We start from the raw sequence: 22,815 nt of genomic DNA on the forward strand, positions 1-22,815 counted from the left end.
TAACAGCTTATTGCACCAAATCGAATGTAGCAAAAGGATACAAACTCCTCTCAATTTGGAAAATGCTTGGTAAATATCATTTGGGGATATCAATTAGGAAAAATATCTGTAGAAAGACAAAAAAAAATATAAATGATATAATGTGATAAAAAAAGATTAATTAAGAAAAATCAGCTCGAGAGAAGTTTCTAATCTAATGATTGCATGTTTAAACTAAAACTAAATTAAATATGAATTTTACACGCAAGGATCTAACACCATAGTAACATATAGGTTTGTGTTGCTTTTTAGCGCTCACAATCTACATGTGTTTTTAAAAAAACATGAAAAATAATTGTGGCGGTTCTTGTTTGAAACCTTACATATTAGTTTTTATCGAGCCCACATTATGGGGTCAAACAACCGCTACAAACCCACATGTCCCGATGTCGCTAGAGTGTCAAATCTCACTTATGTTATCAATCTGGTGTTTGAATTTTGTTTATAATGATTCATAGATTTTAATATTGAAAAAATTAACTACATATGTAGAATATAAAGTTAATTGAATTAAATGGAATAATAAGTTATTCCTTTATATTCTTTTGTCAATTATCCTCTAATTGATAACAAGTTATCGGGTGGTTCAAGTAATTGAAGTGTATGATCTTTAGGGTCATTGTATTCTCTATTATCTATACTATAAGTAGGAATTTCTTTTTAATTTAAATTATCACAAATTTTATTTAGTTATTATACATAAGGGGTTTATTTGGTCCAACAATAGCGGGAACGGGAATGCCATCTTATAAATTGGGACATAGTGATGAAGGATAAAGGGTATGGAAGTTTGGGTGTGAAGAAGATGTGTGAGTTTAATACTGCGTTAATGGGGAATGCGGTTTGGAATATGTTGCATAACTCTCACAAACTCTGGGACAGGATGTTCGAGCATAAATACCTGCAAGGAGCGTTAGTGTTGAGTGCCTTGCCTCGACATAATACTTCTCTGGTCTAGCGTGGGATCCTCAAAGCGAGGGATCAACTTCATGATAACTTCAAGTTCAGGTTTAGGGACACAAGAAATTCAGTGTGGTATTCAGATTGGACCGGGTCAGGCCAGCTAGAGAATCGACTTCCTTTCGTCCACATTTCTTATACTCCTTTAATGTAAGTTGAATCGACATGGTGTGGCTGGCAGGACGGAGGAGTGGAAGTGGATTTGGAAGCTTCAGGTCCCAGAGAAAATTCGCATGTTTGTGTGGTTGGTGGTGAATGATTCTCTCCCTGTCAATGCAAAGAGGTTTCGTTGTCAGTTGGCTTCCTCTTCATCGTGAACCAGGTGTTCTCATGGTAGCGAAGAGGACGTCCATTGGTTGCGAGACTGCCCTCATTCCAGTGAGTCGTGGGGGAGGTTGGGTGCGTGGTCTTAGACCCATTTCAGGAATGGCGATTTAAAGGAGTGGGTGGTGCAAAAGTCTTGTGGCCAAAATGCATTGAAATTCATACCTGGCCTTTGGGGGTGCTTGGCGGTGGCGCAACAACATGGTTCTTGACGAGCACCCTTGTGAAGGGTAAAAAGACCATGGTTACACCACAAGGGGGTTGGATTGTGTCCATGTAATTCGATCGTGATTGACTAGATTCAACTGGACTACGCAGGTAGAGAACTTTGTTTAAGCTCTTAGACTAGATAGAGTTGTGCAGGTAAGTAAATAAAGAGTTAGGCAGCGGACAATGCACACAAGTCTTTTATCCTTGTTCACCCTATATCAGTAGGCTACATCCAGTCCTTGGCAACTGCCAAGATTTCTACTATTGAGTATAAGGACTTCTCCTTACAAGTATTATTGTACGAGCCTCTTTAGGCACATGGAGTATTCTTTATCCTATACCTCTCCAGGCATTGTTGAGTATTCTTTGAAACATTATCTCTACAGGCAACAAGTATTCTTTCTCCTACCTCTTCAGTCATATGGAGTATTTGTAAGACCTAGAATTTTAGAATTAAATAAATAATTAATTTCCAACTCACGCATAGGATTTTGTGTCAGCGTGAGAGGAACTTGACTCGTGTTTAATGTTTGGATTAACGTTATGAAGACGAAAGTTCGCAGTATGTTTAAGGATGACACTTTAGTCATTTTGATTGATAGCACGAGCCATATTCGCACCCGACTAAGGTCGAGACTGTCCGAAAAAGGCTATATCCGCTCCTAGAGCATTGTTTAAGAGAATTTTAGAATTAAAGAGAGAATAAGAACCTCTGAGTATTTTTCCCATGACTAGCTTTCCGATACGAAACCCTGGACTGTACGCTTGTTAGGTTTCGCTTCCCGGAAGTCCGCCGAAGCCAGACTTTAACGTCTCGGGAACTTTAACTAAGACCTTGAATGAAGGGTTGTTCTATTCGGAGCTTCTAACGAAGTTTCCATCCGCGTTGCCTCATTTCTTTCGACGTTTGTGATTTTTTTCCTGAAGGAAGTTTCCTCATCCGACGTCGACTGCAAAAAGTAGTTTTTCGGCATAAATCGACTCACACCGTCTTTGAGACGTTTTCCTCAATTAAATGAACCTTGATTTGAGTTTCAACATTCTGTCGCCGAATACTCAATTTTTATCAGCAGACGAAAGTACCAAAACGACCGGAACCGCAAAATATCGATTTTTCGGATTTTCCCCTCTACTATAAAAAGGGAAAAAAATGAGAAAATATCTCATTTTCTCCCAAAGTGGCCGAGAGTTAGAGAGAGAAAGAGAGGGGTGCAGAGCTTTTTCCGATTCTTGCCCGATCGTCCTGATTTCAGAAGCTACGCGTAGGCACAGAGGTAAGGATGCTTAATCTTACTTCTATTTCTGCTTTCTGTCGGCTTATTCTAGCTATTTTTGTGCTCAAAGTTTAGAGCTTTTTGTAAAAATGTCTGATTACCTCGATTTTTCTTTCCAACTATCTTCTACTGCAACCCAACATGCTATAATCACTGTTGGATCGTTCGGATTTTCACCGAGTCGCCGTAGATCTGAAAAACTGACTAAAAACCCATTTTATGCTGAGGTTCCTCTTTTTGAGTCAAAAACTCTCGACTGAGCTTAGCGTCAGTAGGATTAGTCGTCATAATCGTCGTTGGTATCGACCCCATCTAATTTGTTTTTCGAAATTCTGATTTTGAGTTTCCGAGCTAAAAATATTTACCAAAATACCCCTGCGACAGTTTTCGACCCGATAATTTTTCTGAGAGTTTCCCTGGCCTAGATATCGCCTAAGAATACCTAGGAATTGATTTAGATCGAAGAAAAAGTTCGGAAACCCTATTTTCTAAAGTGGCCGAAACCTGTTTGTTAGGGTACCGTGTCCAAAAATAATTTTTGGGTCTCTATGACCTGAGCCATTGCGTATCTCTTTCAATTGTCGAAATTTTGGCGTTGGTTTCGTGTCATTCCGAGTTCTGTAGCTCGAGTTATGCGCATTTTAGCGAAAATCTGTCTTATTGTCCATTCGTGCCTAAATGTCGAACTCTAGAGCTTCGAAAGCTTCTTTTCGGGTTTTGATAGTGTTATTAGTTGTTTTGTTTCTTAGCGACTAAGCAATGATACTTTGCTTAAGGTTTGAAACGAGTTGAGCTGAGGAAAGAGATTTTGGAGCAATTGGTGAGGTTTCACAACTGAGGATGACGTCCGGGGAACTTGCTAAGTTCGGGAGCTTTACTTTGGATTGGACTGGGATGTTGAGCTTGGATGGAGAAATTGGCTAAGGTAAGGGTAACTCAGTTTTAGCGCGTCTTTGAGTCTTGCATGCTTTTATCGCACTGCATGCGTTTGAGATGAAGCTGTTTAAACTTGATTGACAATTGATTGAAATGTTGGTATGCTTTCAATGTTGTATGCTTGCTTATGTTGACTGTTTCTGAGGCTTGTGCTAAATGTTTTATGAAGGCTTTGGCCGAGTGATTTTATTGAGACGTGTGTCTCCGTTTTCTGAGAGGCTTCGGCCGTTTACTGGTTTCTGTCATTGAACTGATCTGGTATGCATTGAATTGATTTATGTTTGTCGATAAAATGAATAACATGTGATTATCTTGATTTGATTATGGAATTTGGGATTGTTGTTTGAGTGACTACTGAGTTGGATGAAATGTTTTGGTTTGCTTGAAGTCGCGATGAGGTGGGTTTGTCCCACGGGATTGTCCCGTCTTTCGAGGCGTTATAAAGTGACATTTAGGGGAGTCCGTTCTCCGTCTGTCCCGTCTTTCATGGGCGTTATTAAGTGGCAGTGGAGTGGATATTTTCACATGATTGTCCCGTCTTTCATGGGCGTTATTAAGTGGGCATTCAGGGGAGTTCGTTCTCCGTCTGTCCCGTCTTTCATGGGCGATATTTGGTGATAGTTCAGGGGAGTCCGTTCCTCGCTCTATCCCGTCTTGCGAGACATTATTGATCGATCCATTTTGGTTGCAGCATATAGTTGCATTATAGGGCAATAATATTTGCGTCTGATGTTTTGATTGATATCTGATTTGATGTATATTGTTGAAGTTGTTGATATCTGATTTGATGTATATTTTTAAGGTTGTTGATATCTGATTTGAGGTTATTGTCATATGAGTTGATTCTATGTTGTTGAGGTTGTTTATATCTGGTTTAATTCTATGTTGCTGCTTCTATTGATATCTATCTTTGATTATATTGTTAGCTTATCTGTTTGTGGTATCTATGTTGCTAAGTTGTTGATATCTGAGTTAAATTCATATCGTTGATTTTGCTGTTATATGATTTGATTTCATGTTGTTGGATATATGTTGTCATTTATCTTGAAATAAGTTGCTAGTTTATGTGCCATGATATGCACTTAAATTTGAATAACATGCTTTTCTCTTTTCTACGTGGTAATTGCATGGAGTTAACCCTTTCTGTTGGTTATTTGTTGTTTGGGCGCTTAACGCTATTAGGCGATGGAGAATCTTCGAAGGAGCTTAACCTTTGTGCAAGTAGAGATGAGGACTTGAAGGATAGTGGAGTACTCGACGAGTAGAGTCTGGTTTAAGGCTAGAGCCTTGGGTTAGAGAGATTACCGTTATTGGGTTAAGTTTGCATAAAGATTTTAGGAATTTATATTTGAAGTTTCAGGTAGGTTCCGATGCATTGCTTTCCTGCGGTTCCCCGATGTGGAGATCGTAAGGAGTATGTCGGATTCATGGTGTCATTGCATAATAGTTTTGTTGAGTTGTTTCTATTGGTTAGGCTTTGTAGTTGGGAGTATGCATGACATGTTTTGGAAATACACTTCGAAAAGAAAAAAAAATAATACTCGTGTTTATACATTCGTTTGGAAAATATTGCATATTTACTTTGATAGGTTACTAAAGTGACACCCGAAATTCGGGGCGTTACAGTATTCTTTTTCCTACCTCTCCAAGCATGTGGAGTATTCTTTTTCCTGCCTATCTATGCATTGTTGAGTATTCTTTATCAAGTCTCTTCAGGCTCAACTAGTATTATTGTTCATGCCTCTTCAGGCATATACATAAGAATTGATTACAAAGGGGAGTTTTGTTCATACAAACTTATGAGATGTATAAAGATATACAGTAGAATCAATTTATCTCGAGTTGTATAGGATAGAGCGGAGAAACATTTGATTGCTTTCAATCCTTTTCTAGAATCGACTTGATAACTATGATGAATCGCGTTGGATGCTCTTGATCAAGGTCGATATTCCATATAACATAGGTTGGGATGTCTTTGTTGAATGAGCTCTGCCTTGCTATCTTCAGTAGTTGAGGTTGTTGGGTAGATTGGAGTATAGAGCTGGACCATCAATATCAGTGAGTTTCTTCTTACTAACGTTGTTGTAAGTGAACCATTCACAGGCACCACCAAAGTTGCTATAGAGATACAACAATGGATACAAGTATCCATGTTAAGCAAAGAGCCCCGATCAACATTATCATAAGCCCTTGCAAAATATAATTTCAACAAGAAACCCCCACTCTTCATTCTCGTCATTCAGTCCACCTCCTCATTTACAATAAGAATACAATCTGCACACCTTGAAGTAAAAGCAAACTGATTTTTGAGTCTTCTGCATCCTTGCCGCCAAATGTTTTGCAATCAATTTATACACACTACCTATCAAACTGATGGACGAAAGTCAGACACTTCTGTAACCGTGGCAAGAACCTGTGTTTAGGCCACACATTGGAAAACTGTGGCCTTTCCCTACTTTAGGCCACGATTTTTATCAAGGGCCCAATGTCCGTGGTTTTTTCACCAAAAACACACCAGTTTGGTAAATAAGATTTTTTAACCCTTTTTTGGTAAATAATTTTTTTTTCACATTATTCGTATATTTTTTCAAATTTTAATGCACTTATCTTAATGTGATGGACGATGAATTTTTTAACCCAAACTTTCTCATATGTCATTTAGACGATCCAACATAAAATATTATAAAGGAAACTTTAGATTTTTGTGGGGGCATCCCACCACCCCCCACCCCCATTTTGAAATAATAAATTTTCTCAACTAATTTAAATATTGCTCAATTAATTTCCTGTTCACCAAAAATATTGCTCAATTAAATATATAAAAGTACCATAATTTTTTTTTGAAAACGGTGATTTTAAATTTGATGTAATTTACTTATATTGTGAATTTCACAGTGTATATATAGCACATCAACCAGTTTATGGTCACTCTGAGTATAGTACCACTGCACTTATTAATATTAAATCAATTGAGATTTTTAAATTGATTCACTGTCAATTATCAATAAGATATTTTCAAAAAAAAAATATCAATAATATTAGTTTTTAAAAAAGTTAAAAATTAAAATTTTAAAAGTTTATTATTGCCAATTTGTTAAAAAAAGTAAAAAGTTGAAGTGGAAACTGAGGGATGGATGACATGTGATATGTTGCAATATAATAGGTGGAATGACTCGTAATAGCCCTGCAGTAGTTGTTCGGCTAGATAAGTGTTGGTGGGGTGAATTGGTTTCAGTAGGAATATAACACTAATTGGTTGGCTTAATAAGGAGTATTTCATTTTATAATAGGTTGAGCCAATCTTGTGCCCCCTATTATTAATTAATTTGGCTGATAAAAAAAGTTGGGATGGCTTATAGGCCGTTAGGTATTAGGAAACCATGCCCGAACTTTTGATTAACTAATGTTAAGTCTGTGCAGGGCTGGAAAAAGGGTTTTGTAATATAATTAAATTTAAACCAAACACAAACACAAATCAGATTATGATTTTTTTAAAGAGATTATAACTTTTTTAAATCTTTAAAAAGTAATCTCATTTTTTTAGATAGTAAAAATTCATCATTTTTTAAATTAAAACCAACTCATTCTTAAATGATAAGATTGCTTCGATCCTCATCACCATATATATGCCGCCTTCACACCACTCCCTCCTGCATTCGATCTCTTCTCCAGCAAATAAGATTGCGGTATGAGATTTTGTTATACCGTAAATGATAAGATTGCGACATGTAATTTTCCAATCACTCCCCCTTAACTAAGAATTAAGAACTTAGTTCTTAACCGTTGGAGCAGGGGCTGATATGAAGCTCTTAGTTCTTAAAAATAAGAACTCGTTTTTATATAAGGAGTTTTATTTTTTGAGTTTTTAGCATAAAATTTTTTTTTCTCTCATTCATCAACTATTATTTAATTTAAGTATTGAATTAGCATTTAAATTTAAATCAAAATTATACGAAAATAAAAAATATTAATGTAATTTTTTTTGGTAGGCAAAATTAATATATTGAAAGAAGTACTAGATGTACTTCAAACCAAAATTTACAAAGAAAGAAAAAGAAAAAAAGAAGAGAAAACTACCAGCCAGTAACTTTTAATAGCAAGGGAAAAAAGAAACTAAAGCTAACACCCAAAGTGAAAAACCAGGAACTTCCAATTACTTCACAGGACCTGTAGGCTCTTGACAAAAGCATTGAAAGCAGGCTGGTTGCTCACCTTCAAAGGTAATCACGATCCAACAGTACTACTCACCTTCACATTCTGAAAATGGACACAATTCCTCTCGGTTCTATTCCATAATAGAGTTACTCATTTTGCATAAGCTGATGAAAGAAAACATCGTCGGAATAAATAGCGGTATTGTGAGACCAAATGAATAGTGCTAAGAACTAAGAACTCATAGTTGGAGCAAAATCTGCAAAGAGTTGCTTAAGTACATTTGACAGTACATAAATAATGCTAAGAATTAAGGACCTAGTATTAAAGATGCTCTAATATATTCTATTCGTCTACTGTAAATACGAGTATGCGGAATGAAATTTGTATATTTATGTGCTTTTCGCATTTAGATTGCAGAATGTAAAAAAAAAATAGCTATCCTATTTAGATTATGGAAGCTAAATAAAATTCGAAGGGTATTTTTGGAGATACGTGATCCGGAGTAGTGTATATGTAGATGTGGGGTGGATATTCAATTTTGCTCTAATTGTTGAGAAGTTTACATTGACAAGAGATAAAATCAAAATGGTCATTATATTGTGGAAATACAATTTTCATTTCTTGAGCTAGCTTTAAAGTAGAGTTAGATCACCATAACTCAAATATGGTATCAGAATCTATTCTAGATCCGTCTAGTGGAAACTGCCTGTATATGGATAACTTGCACATGTTCATTATTGCATATTTCACACTTCAGATGTTCAGTTTGGGTGTGACAGAGTGGTTAAAAGTCTCATAACCTTTATATATGGAAATGCAATCATCACCTCTTAAACTAATTTTTGAGATAGAGTTATAAGGTCTCTCAAATTTTAAAACTAATTAAAAAGAATGTATTCAAAATTGCAAAGTGAATTGAGAATTTATGCATGCATGTGCGTCGTTGTAGGATTTGGGTTGCAGGAATTTACTTATTTGAATCATTAGCATCGCCCTTGGAAGGCAGGGCAAGAGCATTTTATAGCACCAAAGGGCATTTAAGTCATTTGGGATGAATCCAGTGAGATGGTGTCAGAAAAGTAAAGAAAATGTGGTCATGCAAAGGAAGGATGTGCATTCAAAGTGGGAAAAGACGTCGTACCTAAAAAACAAAGAACACAAGTTGTGTGGACACTATGTTGTCATGCCAACCCTTAACTAATGCAAATCAACCTAGGATTTGCTCGTACAACAGTCTTCTTTAGGTTAAAATGTCGATATTATGTCTCTACTCTATCAACATCTCACACTTCATGCCCATTGTATAAAGCGTCTTCCCTTGAATATACTAACCAGTTATCGCAGAAAGTTAAAGCACGCTTCTTTTTTGATAGTATTATCATGCAATCTTTTCCAATTGTTTTCAACAAAATATTATGTAATATTACCAATCTACCATCTTTCCTTTGCAACTTCTTTAGCTGAGTACGTACGATTTCAACAAAAAGAAATCGTCCAAAACTTTCCTTGGCAAATTTCTGACGAAGTCTTCGGTGGGTCAGTTAAATACTGACTCACGGTGCTACACTTAAAATTTTACACTGTGATGACAATAATACCCTTAATTTATTTTTGCTTTAGACAATAATATCCTCATCTTCTCCTTCTCCCCTCCCCCTTTGCTGCTTCCCATTCCGGCGAGCCCACCACCACCCAGAGCCTCCACCTCTTCTTTCATCGTCGGATCTGACACCGCCAATAGTATTCGGCAGCCACCGGCGGTCACTCTCACTCCCACTCTCTCATTATAACAAATTTGAACGCGAATCAACTAAATCCCATATCTGAATACATTACCTTCCACCTTTCAACCTTCCATCGTCATCGTTGTGGAAGCAGATCTCGTCCTCCATCACCACCAAGGGCAGGCTTGTGTGCCGCCACAGATCAGGCCTCCGCCGGAAACCCATCAACATCGCGCCATATATCTCGTCACCAAGGGCAGGCTTCAAGCCTTTTTTCCCTGCTACTCAAACCAGCAGCTGCTGGATTGTTGGGGTTTGGCAGGAGAGTAACGAGGAGAAGGCCAGCAACCGCTCACCCAGCCTTGTCGCCGCCTCTGCACAGCCGCCCAAGAGCAATCGGTATCTCTTTGCACAGATCCTGCCACCAACCATTCAGACCTACAACCTTGCAATCGGCTCCTTCTTCGTGCTCCAAGGTTCAAGATCTGTGCAGCGTTCCTCACCTTGGGTTTTTGCTCTCCTCCTGCCGGAATGGTGGTGAGGGGAGAGGAGGGGAACAGTGGAGGAGGGAGAAGAGAAAGAGATATTTCTGTAATTTTCACATGTTAAATCCGAACCGTTGAATTTTAAAATAATATATCTATGGTTTAAATTTCATTTTCAACTCATGTACCACGGTGTTTCAGTTTTTAACTGAACCACCGAAGCCAACACCCAAATTTCTAGCCAATTCATAACAAAAAGGGTACGTTTAGCCTGCCAAAATATTGGTAGCATGATATAATTGTGGATGATTGACTGGCAAATATTTGGACAGTGAATGGTAGCAAATTGTTCTGGGAATGAACATTGAAGGAAAGGATAGTACCTAGAGAGTGGAAGAATGTGCTAAAATGAGAATGAGAGAGAGTGCTGAATTTCGTGTGTTCTTTCATCCAATGAGCCAAAGTCCTTTACAATTGGTATCTACCTCCTATTTATAGGGCTTGGGTACTACCTATTGGGCCAATTGGGCCTCTGAAGTTGAGGCCCAATTTAAGGCCAGGCTCTCGCCATTGGGCGGGCCGAACCCTGGGCGTCGCCCCTCTAGGGGCTCGCCCAGTCCACTAGTCCACAAGACACCGAGCTCGAAGTATGAGAGCTAAGTGTGTCTTTTAAATGCTTTTACATGCATCCTATGGTGCACTGGAGTCTAAGCTGCCAACATGGCTTGAGAAAAAAAGAAGAAAACTACGTCGCCAACATGGCGTAAGCAAAAGGAAACACGCATCTTTCGTCGCCTAGTCCACTGGTCTTGGCGAGCATCCCAGCCCGTCAAGTCCACAAGTCCAAAGGCGGCGGGAACAATCGCTTTGTGACAGGCGTTAGTCATGTACTGATTGTCTAAGTGTTGGCTGGCGATGCTCTTGGCGGGCGGCTAAACTCCATTGGTGACACCATTTGTTAGGCGACGGCATTTAGTCTTCATGGTGGCGAGGCCTTTCGCGCTTTCCCTTGTTTCAAAAACCTTTCAAATCTCTAACTGCTCCATGTGATACGTCAGTTACGTCAGTTTCCCCCTTTCTCCACAACCGTCACCTCACTCCTCATAACTGTCCAATCATGCGCAGTAACTCCCCATCACACGCGTCCCATTTCCCAAAAGTCATAATGACTTCCAACCTTCCACACGCGTCCGACACGCGTCACCCTTCCAACTTCCCCCCTTTGCCTATAAAAACCCTTCTTCCCTACAATCATCCCTTTCCGAGACCTCTCTTTACTTCTCTAATCGCTTACCAAGCTCCCTCTTCCAACTTCCGCTCTGGTGCAGTCGCCTTTCACCCTTTCCGCTACCCACTCTTCACATCCTTTCCCGGTGAGTCTTCGTTCCCTTATCTCTGCATCTTATCTCTACTCGTCTTTTCCTTTTCCTCATTTCACTGTCAAAGATGGCTTCAAACCCTAACTCCCCTAATCACACCTCTTCTTCTTCTGGGAGCGACCCTGACTCCACCGCAGCCGGCGACCTCCGTTTAGAGGTCCCGGAGATCCCTCCTTACCGACTGAAAACTTTCGCGACTCTGCCCCTTCCAGTCCAGAGTGCACCCACCCACGAAGCTATAGACCAACCCTCCGTTTTCCAGGATAGTGATCCCATCGTGGAATTCGTGAGCAACCTTGGTGGTTTGTCTGACGATGACGAAATGAACGCCAAACTCAGGATCTGGCCCTGCAGTGCTGAGGACCGCCCCTGGCTTCATAAGATCAATGGCGACGTAAAGAGATCCCACTTTTTCTTTGCGTATGAATATATGTTTGGCGAGCTTGGAGTCAGGCTTCCCTTCTCGCCCTTCGTTCAAGCCGTCCTCCGCGATATCAACGCGGCTCCTTGTCAACTCCACCCCAACGCCTGGGCCTTCATCCGGTGCTTTGAAATCTTGTGCGCCGCTGTTGGCACCGCCCCATCTCCCACCAGCTTCTTCTACCTCTACGATGTTGACTCCAAGTCCATCAAAAATAGAGGATGGATCTCTTTAAAGGCCCGAGCCGGCCGTAAGTGCTTGAACCCTCATAAAAGTAATGCAAAGTCCTCCTTTGCCCGGAGATACTTCCGCGTGGCGGTTCACCCCGCCTATCCAGAGGCCTTCACCCTTAGGGACGGGACTGCCCTTTTTCCCGTTTACAGGACGGAGAAGCCCAATGGGATTACCGATCCTTCAGAAGAATCTTTGTCTGCCAACGACAAAGCCTTTTTGAATCTCCTCGCCCCGCTTCCTATCCTTGACTGCTCAACAGTCCTTGAGGGCGCTCGCCTCTCAAGGACACCCAAATACTTAGGTCACTTATAGTTTACTTTTATCATCGCCATTTTCTTTCTTACTCCCTATGTTGCTACTGACCCTCTTTTTTTATTTATTGTTGCAAAAGATATGAATTTCACCAACGCCGAGCTCCTGAAAGCCCGCGAGAGGAGAATGGCCCGTTTCTCTCCAAAGTTCAATACTGAGGGCGATGGGAAAAAACGGGGCGGAGCCGAGAACCAAACCGAGGGCGCCCAAATCCCCAAGAGGAGGAAATTAGTCAAAGTCTCCTCTGCTGTCGCCGGCTCCTCCAACCCCAGCGCTCAACCCACCACTGCCGCTGTGTCTAAAGGCAAGAATGTTGCCAAAGCCTCCGCAAAAGCTTCCGCCGCCACGGCCACCGAGTCTGCCACTGCCACAACCGTTGCCGCCGCCAAGTCCACGACTGTAGGCGCCACAATCGCATCTGCTAACCAGCCACCAACTGCCGGCACAACCACCAACATTTCTCAACCCTCCGCTGTTGAGAAGCTTGCCGCCATCAACGCCACAACCGCTGCCGCGACTTCCGATGCTCCCGCCGGGGAGAAAGAAAGAGAAAAAGAAAAAGAAACCCCCAAGTCTCCCCCTCGCCAAGTCACACCTCCTAGCCCGCCGCCAACGAATGATGGGCGGTCCATGTCTCCCTCACCTCATCAATAGGAAAGACCCCCTCCTGGTGCCGCCACTACCTTTGAAGCAGCTCGGATCGAGCAAGCTCCCGGCACCGAGGGCGGCTCCTCTAGCTACTACAATATGCTTCCCAACGCCATTGAACCTTCAGAGTTCTTACTTACCGGCCTCAACCGTGACGCCATAGAAAAAGAAGTTTTGAGCCGGGGTATTAATGAGACCAAGGAGGAGACCCTTGCTTGTCTTCTACGCGCTGGGTGCATCTTCGCCCACGCGTTTGACAGTTTCAACGCCGCCGCTGCTGAAACTGAACGGTTGAGGGCTGAACGCCGCCGCTTGGAAGAAGCGCTTTGATAAACTGTTGGACCAAGCGGGCAAAGAAAAAGTCCAGGCCGACAAGTTGATTGGTACGACGGGAATTAAAATCGGCGAACTGGAGGATCATCTGAAGCTGATGAAGGAAGAAGCGGATGGCCTCGACGCAAGTCTCCAAGCTTGCAAAAAGGAAAAAGACCAAGCTGAGAAGGACTTGGCCGCCAGAGGCGAGGCGCTGGCTGCTAAGGAGTCAGAGCTCGAAATGTTGCGCGCTGAACTGGAGTCAGTGAAAAAGGCGTTGGCGGAGCAGGAGGAAAAGTCTGCTGAGTCTTTGGCTTCGGCGAAGGCGGATCTGGAGGCAGTGATGCGGTCTACTTCTGAAGAGATCAAGAAGGCGGACGAGGCGCGTGTGGCAGCCCTCGCCGCGAAAGATGCCGAAATTACTTCCCATCTTGCGAAGATCAAAGAACTAGAGGGCGAACTGGCGGTGGAGAGAGCCAAAGTCGTTGAGGCGAGGGAGCAAGCCGCTGACATTGCCTACGACAATCGTGAGCGTGGCTTTTACCTCGCCAAGGACCAGGCTCAACACTTGTTCCCTGACTTTGATTTTAGCGCCATGGGAATAATGAAAGAAATCACTGCTGAAGGACTGGTTGGTCCTGATGATCCTCCTTTGATTGACCAAAACCTCTGGACCGCAACTGAAGAAGAAGAAGAAGAAACAGGAGAAGAAGAAAGAAATAATGAATAATGTAATTTTAATTTTTACTTAGCTTTTACCGCCATTGCATTCACATCGCCTTTGTATGCTTTGTAAATCTCATTGAATGATTGTTAGGTTTAGGCGATTATCGAATGATTGCTCTCGCCGTAAATCCTTTTGTCGTCACTTCGCAAATCGCCGCATTCTTATTGTTAAAAAATTTAAGAATGAATTTCATAGTTAAACGCCCTGACGCCCCGGAGTAATAAATACTCAACATCCTGAGTGACCAAGCACTCGCCTTCCACCTTATTCATTCGCCGACCTTATATCTTGCGCTATTTTTCACGCGTCATATGATTGAATTATGCCTAACAATTTCGTGCATTAATTTTAACTAGGGCTTGTTGCTTGGCATTCCTCCGTCAAGACTTTAAACATTTTCCACAAAGGGATAAATGGCCTCTATTCTTGAGGGCTTCGCCCGGGGCTTTGCCCGCTCGGGGCTTACAATGCTTGGGTCCCAATGGTCATTTGGGGGTCCCAAGACTTTTGCCTAGTTAATGGCGCTCGTCGTATTCTGGCGAGACTTACCCAGCACATCGTTTACGGGACCGGCGATCACATCAGACTTTCCGGGGGGAGATTCCCAGGCGTCAAAGGCCATTTGTGGAATCGCCGCCTCCTTCAGGGTTCCAGCAAGCCCCTTTGGGGATCAAGCTTGTCCCACCTAGTGATCGCTGTAATTCTTTATATTGATCGGCAATTCCGATCGTCAGGGAATCCCTGGAATCTTTAAACATGATTTTCATGAACTTTCGTTTTATTGATGGAGCGCCTCGTTAAAAAACTCCTTTCGGAGAAAAAGAGCACGCTTTTGTTATGGCAATACATTGGAGAGTTTGGAGATATTTTTTTAGAAAAATTGGAGATATCTGACTTTGGCGAATTCACTTTGTTCATCAGAAGTTCTTCCTTGGAGCTCCTCGCCTTTCCAGCTTTCTCGCTCACGATCAACTGTAATAATAGCGCAGGCTCAAACCGTTGAATGACCTGGGTAGTCGCCTTCTGATGACCCGGGTGTTTAAGCTATTTTTCTAGTTTATTTCCATGCATTTTGATATATTATTTAGGATATTTTGGTTATTTTAGGTCATTCCATGATTATTCCATGCATTTTACTATTTTTATGTGGTTTTTAGTATTTTATATATTTTTATGATTTTTATTTAGATTTATTAGGATTTAAGTTATTTTATTTTTAGTTGATATGTTTTATTTTGAATTATTATCTTTTTAATATTTTATTTTGATTTTATTAGGATTTTCGGAATAAAAAGAAAAGGGAAAATCAGGTAAAAGGAAGCTGATTCGGTACAGCTGGTCCACGGAGTTACCATGCACCCGCAGGAGATTGGACGGATGCAGCTTTGTTCCATGCCATGTGGCGCGACCATATTAGAGGTGCACCATAAGACAATGACTTACGGAGCACTGGATTACCCTCTTATAAGTTTGGTCCAATTGTAACATGACACGTGGTAGTAGCAAGTTTTTTTTATTTTTGAAAGGTATCACGTGATTGGTACGGAAACAGACGGAAATAGAGCAACAGAAGCAATATATATATTGGAAAAAACGTAGAGAGGAGAACGTGATTGATATATTGAGAGCAGCTTTTGAGTCTTCTTCTTGGAGTGAACCCTAGCACCACTTTGAGCTTTTGAAGAACTTTTTTTTTATAATTTATTTGATCATGGAAGCCATGCTTGGCTAAACATTCGTAAGTACTTGGGGTGTCTGGTTTGATTCTCTTGACCTTATGTTTTGATTTAGTTTTTGACTCATGAATCCTAGTTTTATTTATGAATTTCTCATCTTTTATATTTGAATCTTTATGCATGAAGATTAACTTTGCTATTTTGTATGCGATTGAGAAATCGGTAGAAAATAGGGATCCGGTGAGGAATTGATTAGGAACGCCTACGCCTTAGAGATAAGGGTAACTTCTAATTGTGTTGGCTAGTAACTAAGTGTTTTAATTCTCTAATTAAATTCGTCTAGGAACTAAGAGATTAGTGTTAGCAGTTTAATTGGAAGTTCTGCGTAGTTAAGAGATTATCACGTAGAAACTTAGGCAAGCACCATAAATAAGTTAGATAATTCATGAGTTAATTAGCCTATTAAGAACATAAGTGAGATTGAAGAAATCCTACCCCAGGTACTTCTCCTTTTGATTGTTTTCAATACTACGTACTTGCTTTTCACTTTACTTCGCGATTAATTAAGTTCTTTTACATCAATTATTCATCCCCCAAAACCTTTTTACTTAGTCTTTTTAGTTATTTAATAGGTTAAATTGATTTAGACAACCGCAATCCTTGAGTTCGATATTTTATTACTACTTAACGAATAAGTACACTTGCCTAGGAGTTATCAAGTTTTTGGCGCCGTTGCCGGGGAACGAACCCGGGTCACCCGCGTGACAGGCGGGAATACTTACCTCTCTAAGATATGACTATCTAGTAGGAACTATTAGGATTTCTTGAGTGACAGTCAGAGATTCTATCCACTAGGACATGAACTTCTTGGGTTAGGAACAGAGCTTGGGAATGTCTTATCGAGAACTGTACCAAGAACTTTATGCATTGCTCCACTAAGTGATAGGCCCCTGTACCAAGAACTTTGACAATGCGGTAGGGCCCTTCCCAGTTCGGAGTCAGCTTGTTTCCTGAGGTTCCTGATCGCCACTTGAGGACCAGATCGCCAACCTGCATATCCCGGACACGAACCCTGCTATTGTACTTGGCGGCCACGCGCTGCTTCATCGTCGTCTCTCGAATGTGCGCCTCGTCACGTGTTTCAAACAAAAGATCCAACTCCATCGCCATATTGGCTTGATTCTCCCCTTCAAAATCCGGCTGAGTCCGCCATGTGAAGTTGTCAATTTCCACCGGCAACATAGCATCTACCCCATAGGTCATTCTAAAGGGAGTTTCTCTTGTAGTAGATTGCTCAGTGGTGTTGTACGACCAGAGTACCACAGGGAGTTCATTGAGCCAGGCTCCCTTAGCTTCCTCAAGCCGTCGCCTCAATCCGCGCAGAATCACCCTGTTTGCAGATTCCACTTGACCGTTCGTTTGCGGATGCTCCACAGAAGCGAACCTCATCTGTATGCCCATTTCCTTGCAAAATTCCCTTGTTTGGTTGCTTGAAAACTGGGTCCCGTTGTCGGACACGATCGCCCTTGGAATCCCGAACCTGCAAACAATACGCTTCCAGTAAAAGTTGACTATTTTTGCAGAGGTTATTTTGGCCAGGGGCTCAGCTTCAATCCATTTAGTAAAGTAGTCCACCGCTACTAATATAAACTTCATCTGCGACCTGGCAGTCGGAAATGGTCCTACCAAATCCACACCCCACATGGCGAAAGGCCATGGGGCGCTCATCGTTACCAACTCCTTTGGCGGTGCCTTGGATAAATCCGCAAACACTTGACATTTTTTACACCGCTTCACAAAGTCCATACAATCCTTCCTGAGGGTGGGCCAGTAGAAACCCGCCCTTAACACCTTGCAGGCCAAAGACCTCCCCCCGATGTGGCTTGCGCATACTCCTTCATGTACCTCAGACATTATCGCCTCATATTTCTCTGGCGGCACACATTTTAACAGCTGCGTCGAAAAACCACGGCGATACAAATGTCCGTCAACGAGAGTATAGTGGCTCGCCTCGCGCCGTTGCTCCTTTGTGCATTGCTCCACTTCCGCCGGGTCCCCCGCCAAGATAGATAATATGGGTCCCATCCACGTCGCCCCCTCTGTTCACACATGCCATGAGCTCGCCTTCGATGCTGGGGCACGCTAGCGTTTCTTGAATCACACTTTTGTTGTTGCCGGGCTTCCGTTTGCTCGCCAACTTGGCCAACGCGTCCGCCCCCTGATTTTGTGCTCGAGGAACATACTCTACCACAACTTCTTGAAAAAATGTCATCAAATATCGCACTCGCTCAAGGTATTTGATCAGATTGGGGTCCTTGACTTGGAAAGTTCCCTTTACTTGACTCTCTACCAACTGCGAGTCCGTTCTTATCAACAACCTTCCAATCTTTACTTCACGCGCCAACTTTAATCCGGCGATGAGAGCTTCATATTCTGCCTGATTGTTTGTTGCCTTGAACTCGAATTTCAGCGATTGCTCCAATACTAGATCTCCTGGTCCTTCCAACGTTACTCCCGCGCCACTGCCATTGCTATTGGAGGATCCATCTACAAAGAGAGTCCACTGGGTATCCACTCTTTCAACCAGGTCTGGGGTCAACTCTACCACAAAATCAGCCAGTGACCGTGCGCCAACTGTGCCTCGCTTATCATATTGCAACCCATATTCAGATAATTCAACCGACCAGGCGACCAATCTACCTGACAAATCCGGCTTTTGTAACACTTGTCTCAGGGGAAAATCTGTCCGCACCTTTACTGGAAAGCTCTGAAAATAAGGTCTCAACCGCCGGGCGGTGACAAGGACCTCCAGTGCCGCCTTCTCAATTTTCTGGTATCTGATCTCTGCGCCCTGGAGTGTGTGGCTAACAAAATAAACAATGCGCTGCTCGCCATCTATTTCCTGCAGTATCACAGAACTCAAAGCACTATCACTCACAGCAAAATACAAGTGCAGCGAGTGTCCCTGCATTGGCTTTGACAAGATTGGCGGTGATGACAGGAGTTCCTTGAGGCGAACAAAAGCTTCTTCACACTCCGCTGTCCACTCAAATGCAACATTTTTTCGAAGACACTTGAAAAAAGGGAAGGATCTATCACCAGACTTAGGAAGAAATCGAGATAAAGGTTTTATTCGCCCTGTTAAACGTTGGACCTCCTTCACATTAGAGGGGCTTTTCATCTGCTGAATCGCCTTGCATTTGTCTGGGTTTATCTCTATTCCTCTAGACGTGATCATGAAGCCTAAAAACTTGCCGCCCTAAACACCAAAAGAGCATTTCTCCGGGTTGAGGCGCATATTGTGCTTCCTTATCTCGCCAAATGCTTCTTCCAGATCTTGATGATGGTCCAAGCCACGCGCTGATTTAAGGATCATGTCATCAACATAAACTTCCATGTTTCTCCCAACCTGCCCAGCAAAAACCCTATCCATCAATCTTTGATAGGTCGCCCCAGCATTCTTTAATCCAAACGGCATGGTGCGATAGCAATAGTTGACCCTGGCGGTCATGAAAGCCGTTTTGTCCTCGTCTGCCGGGTGCATGCGGATTTGATGATAACCAGAGTAAGCATCCATCAAGCTAAGCAGTTCGTTGCCCGAGGCACCATCAACGAGACCATCAATGCTGGGAAGGGGATAAGAATCCTTTGGACATGCCTTGTTTAAGTCTGTGTAATCCGCGCACATTCGCCATTTTCCGTTCGCCTTCTTCACCATCACGACGTTCGCCAACCACGTCGGATATTTCACCTCCCTGATGAATTCTGCCGCCAGCAACTTGTCTACTTCCTGTTGAACCGCTTTTCCCTTATCTCCACCTAAGCGCCGCCTGAGTTGTGAAACTGGCTTGACACTTGGATTTAATGCTAATCGATGGCAGATGAAGTTTGTGTTAAGTTCAAACGTGTTACAACGTGTTTCAATCTTATTTTGATCCTAACAATTTTTATAAATACTTCTCTATACTAAAATCTAATTCCAGATGTTAATGACATTTTTCAGGAAATATATATTATAAGGTCACATGCTTCAACGAATATGTCTAAGCCTTATAAGGAAAAAGAAGTTTACGCAAGATATGACCGCATCGTCCAGTAAACGAGGAAGACACTTATTCTGGATCGTTTCATGCCACGTCATACTTCAGAATTTCAGAAGAAGCCTTTGAGCGGGAAAGTCAAAATTATATCTCAACCATTTGTCCCATGCTTTAGTCAGAAGGAAACTAATCCGGTCACGTGCAAACTGATTTACCTTTGAAGAGAGAAGTCTCGGTGACCAATGAAAAAGAAAAAAGGACAACACGTCAACATCACATTTCCAAAATGTCTCTCTTCTGCAAAGTAGCCCAAAGCTATCGCCACCTACTAGCTGACAAAGTACACCTTTTTGGCTAAAGGATAGCTTTGAACAGCAGCATGCATTTAATGAAGCTACCAACCGGAGATTTGAATCAACGGTTAGATGACACTCACAACGGCTACAAACAACGGCCAGATTTTGTGTCTCAACGGCTACACAACTAGCAAGATCATATATAAAGGACATATCTGAAGATTGAAAAAAAAAAAAGAGAAGAGAAAAATTTATTGCAAGCAAAGAAAGAACTCAGAGCAGTTACTCCAAACATTCTTCAAAGCATTAAAAGCTCACAGCAGATTTCCTAAGAGTCAAATCCGATCTCATACCTTTGCTAAATCAAGAGAGAATACCAAACCTTAAAAGAGTCAAACCTCTTCATTTAGTTCTCTCTTAGATTCTGAACTCTTGTGCGTTCCAACGTCCTTTCAGAACCCAAAACACTTGAGAGTTCCAGTGCCATGAATTGTCTACACTAACTCTTTTGAGAAGAGATTTCTTGTAGAGCCAAACAATCTTGTTGATTGTAGGAGGAGTCCTGTACAATACTTGGAGAAGTCCGTGATAATACTGGGAGGAGTCCTGTACAATACTTGGAGAAGTCCGTGATAATACTTGGAGAAGTCCTGTCTAATACTTGTATTGGAGAAGTCCTTGATACTTGCTAGTGAAAATCTTGGTGGTGGCCAAGTACTGGACGTAGCCCAATCGTTTAGGGTGAACCAGTATAAATTCCTGTGTGCTGATCGTTCTGCTTTATTTACTTACTTCCGCTGCACTAAACGGTTTTTGGAAAGTCACCAGAACAGTTTTCTTAAGAACTTATATTCTTCTCATAAACTAAAGTTTTAACAAGTAATTTTTAAGAACACAATTCAAACCCCCCCTTTCTTGTGTTACTTATTTACATATCAGTTTGGATCAATTCCGGGCATATCCTTGCAGCTCCAAGCAAACAAATCTAAGTTCTCGCCTAGCAACTTTGTTAGGCGCGTCTCCTGCTCGTCCGTCAATCTGGTCCCAATCTTCAAAGTACGATCGCCAAACTTCAGCGCCTTTGTTTCCTCAATTGGCGTGGGCCTGTTCACTAGCCCCTCGCCACGCGGGTCAAGATTTTCATCCGAAGTTTCAATTTCATAACATCTGTGTCCAACCAACGCACTCTTCTTGCCATACAAGTTGAGGCAATTATTATAACATTCCCTCGCCATCTTCTGGTCATCCTTCAGCTTACCAACCTTGCCATTGTTTAGTGGATACTTGACCGCCAAGTGGGCTGTTGAAATTACAGCACAGAGGCGATTCAATGTATTTCGCCCAATGATGACATTATAAGATGCCACCACCTGGAGGACCAGATACCTTACCTTCAAAACCCTTGCACACTCATCTTCCCCGAATATTGTATCCAGATCAATGAATCCTCGCACCATTACTTGCTCTCCTGCAAAACCCACCAAGGTTCCCGCATATGGAGTCAGATCATTGTCAGTCAGTCCCAACTTGTCAAATGCGTCGCCATAGATGATATCAGCTGAGCTTCCCTGGTCCAGGAGTACCCTTCTAACGTTGAAACTATTCAACCTTAATTGCACTACTATTGGGTCATCCTTATGAGGTTTTATCCCCTCAAAGTCTGCCATCGAGATTGTTATGTCAGGGTGCACGAACCCGAAAGCAACTTCATGAACTGAATTAACTGCACGAATATGACGTTTCCGCGCCGCGTGGGTGTCGCCTCCACCGCCAAATCCTCCAGCGATGGTGTTTATGGTCCCTACGGGCGGTCCTGAGTGTTGGGCGAACGTGTCATCAGCCCCTTTTGTGGCGATAGCCGCTGATTCTTGCTTCTTCTCGTCCTTTTTGTCTGTTCGCTCCTCCTCTCGCTTATCCGTTTTGTTGCGATCGCCATTGTTGCGCCACTGGCCTTGGCAATTTCCTCGATATTGTCCAGCACCGGAACGATTGTCCTGACGTCCATCGCCTTGACGCTCGTCTCCACGCCTGAAGTATCCCGCCCGAATCAACTTATCAATCTCCCGCTGCAAAGTCCAGCAGTCGTCCGTGTCATGCCTGATGGACCGATGGTATTCACACCACTTCTTGGGATTGGCGTCCCGTGGTTGATACTTTGGGGCCTCTGGCTCATCCACTAGATGTGCGTCCCTCGCCTCGCGGAGCATATCCGTTAAATCTGTGTTCATCACCATGTCAGCCTCCTCCCGCTGGCGATGAGACTTAGATTGCCAAGGCCGGCGTTGTTCATAATCATCGCGCCGTGGATACAACTGTGCCTTGGTCGGTTTCAATACCGCCTTTCCTTTATCCTCTCTTTGCTGCTTGCCATCCCCCTTGACTTCGCCACTCTTATCTTTGTTCACACGCTTGGGTGACGTGTCGCCTTTTTCCAGTTTCGCGCGCTTTCTTTTGAAAGCATCGTCCTCCTCGTCAAGAATATAAGTGCTAGCGCGAGCGCGCATCTCTTCCATCGAACGTGCAGGCTTGCGTGTCAACTTGCTGTTCAACCTTCCCGGTAACAAACCATTCTTGAATGCTAGAGCACAAGCTCGAGGCTCCTCATCCTCTACCTTGACCGATGCAGTGCTATACCTTGCCATGTACTCCTTCAGTGACTCTCC

This window comes from Lotus japonicus, chromosome 3 (genome assembly GCF_012489685.1).
Source record: "Lotus japonicus ecotype B-129 chromosome 3, LjGifu_v1.2".
In the NCBI taxonomy this organism is placed as follows: Eukaryota; Viridiplantae; Streptophyta; class Magnoliopsida; order Fabales; family Fabaceae; genus Lotus; species Lotus japonicus.